This window comes from Lactuca serriola, chromosome 5 (genome assembly GCF_051521515.1).
Source record: "Lactuca serriola cultivar US96UC23 chromosome 5, Lser_US96UC23_V15, whole genome shotgun sequence".
Taxonomy (NCBI): Eukaryota; Viridiplantae; Streptophyta; class Magnoliopsida; order Asterales; family Asteraceae; genus Lactuca; species Lactuca serriola.
Window position 1 is genome coordinate 212,384,134 of NC_136412.1, and position 2,787 is coordinate 212,386,920.

A 2,787-nucleotide genomic window follows, 5' to 3' on the forward strand; every position below is an offset into this window, starting at 1 on the left:
CTCCTTATGATAAGCCTTGGACGATTTCTAGGTCTATCCAAAGCCCCTAAAACCGTCCACCTCTTATCCTTAACGGATTATTGCCCAACGTACAACTATCATACAATTGACAGTTTATGCCCTTTTATTTAATTAATCTCTTTAAGTCACCAAATTAATTCCTAATTAATTTATGACTTATATTGATCAAATAACAATATTATTATTCCTTATATTATACTCATAATATATTAATAATATTTCTTCTCTCATTATAAATCATCCTGTCAAGTTGCTATGGTGAAGGCAACCCAAAAGGACCATGCACAATCGGGTCAAATACTTGCCTAATATAGTTGCAGCCTTAGACACTATTCCAACAAGAACTTCACTGGAGACCTTGGAGTTGTACCAGCTATAAAGGAGCCTATGGAGACTTTATGTGATAATAAGAGTGTAGTTACCTTAGCCAAGGAACCAAGGGATCACATCAGATCCAGGCACATCAATAGAAAATACCACTTCATTAGACATCATATAGAAGAAGGACTCCTCATGGCAAAGAGGATATCATCAGATGAGAACCCGGCAGATCCCCTCATGAGGGGACTGAATAGGGTTAAGCTTATACAGCATGCGAGGCGCATAGGGCTGATGGATGGTATTAGTTTTAGTAATTAGATAGCTTTCAAAACTTGTAATAGTTGAAATGTAATTGATATTTGATGTTTAAATAAAACGTGTCTTTATTTACTAGTATGGTATTGTCTTGTGTCAATCAATTACTATTGTTTCATTTTGCATGTTTTGACTTCCAGAATAATTATGTTATGGTATATCATATTATTCAAAACTATACACAATCGTTCATACTTTGGAAGTAGGTGTTGAAATAAGACTGTCTGAAATGTATTAGACATAGTAATGGTTGCTGCAACATTCATGAGTGCTCATAAGGTCTAAGTATTGGATTCAACCCACGCTCACTTGTATCACTTCATGGAATTTATCTCGAGTGATCGTGAGACGGTAATATCATATAAGTCTTCAAACCAAGAGATATGAGTTGTTGGCTATGAGTTGATTGAACATTGATAGTGTGAAACCGCATCAATAACATGACGCTATAAAACCTATTGTTGTATACAACTTGATGAATAGCTAGTACAAGCATATGAGTCGAAGTTTATCTGTTCCTTTTAGTCCTTGGAGGATTAAAAGCGATATCTTGGGCCCCTTGATGATTTTGTTTTGACTTATGTACCGGGCCCAGTCTGAACTAAATTGATATGTTCGATTAAGTTCTATGTCAAACAAATCGGAAATTGGGAAACAAACTGTTGGACAATAAGTACGACGTTGTTCCATGTATTTGTCCGACTGATATCTTCAGAACAGAGGATTATATGATCACTTATCTTAAATGGTGCATTCTAGTTCCACAAGACATTGAAGAGCTACGAATTTTGGTCAGATCCTGAAGTCATATTTGCAGCCATAGTTATTAGACTTATCCAAGTGGGAGACTGTTGGATAAAGTGTCTAAGTCCATAACTATACTTGGTATGTACTTGACCCAACTTAGCATGGTCCATTTGGGTTGCATGGCATCAGAACAATTGGATAGACAAATGAGAAAAGGATACTCGTGATTTGATAATTTATTAGAAGTTCTAATATATTAACAAATCATATTATTTGATTAGTATTGATCAATAATTAATTTGGAATTAAATTTGTGATCAAAAGAGACTAATTAAATACAAGGGGATTGATTGTGTAAATCATTTATTCTTATATAGTGGGCTTAGGATCCATGATTCATTAGATTGGGTTAAAACCCATAGGGTGATCCATGGCGGTTAAAACCCATGGATCATGGAGGAAATGAAAATTCATGCACATTAGGGTTTGCATGGTGTAACCCTGACACACTATATAAAGAACCTCATAGCAAGTAAAATCGGCCACTAGAGATACATGTGAGGGCTAGTCGAATTTTTGAGTACAAGTGTTCTTCTCTCAAGTTATTCCAATAGTTGTGGTGTTGTGTGAGACATTTGAGGCATCACAATTGGGGTGCTAGGCTCACAAGGTCTTAAGGAATCAAATCTACAAGAAAGGTATGTTATTCAACTAGTTTGTTATATTACATATACCCCATGATATGCTAGTTAGGATGAAAACCATGGAAAATGAAAGTTTGCATGTATAATAGAGAAAACATAGATACAAGGTTTCTAGGGTTGCATGTACACTATAGGAGTGTTAGGATGCTCAAAACCCATCAAGAACAGTAAGGAGACTCACCTCGAATATGGAAGCTCATTGAAAGTAATCCCTAGCTATTGCCTTGACGACTCCTCCGGATATCAATACCAAAATAATACCCAGTTCGCAACTGGGTTCCAAACTATGATCCATAATCCATACTTGGGGTAAAATGACCATTTTACCCCTAACCCATCATGAACCAAAACTCATGCCCAATCCCAAAACCAAAAGGCCCAAAACTACCAGATCCATAAAGCCCACTAATGGCCTAATTTTCCAAATTAGGCCCAACCTATATGGGCCTTATCCTAAAGCCCAATAATTATCTATCCAATAATAAATCTCAGATGGCCCAAAGGCCCAAACAACAAGTCCAATAAAGTGGCCCAAAGTTACGAAGCCCAAAACGAAACAAGCCTATAACCCTTCTGACGACAAACATGGGGCGTACGCTCAGCTACGTTGGGAGTACTCAAGGAATTCCATATCACGACAAAAAGAAGGTACGTTGAGCATACCTTCAATTACGTGAGG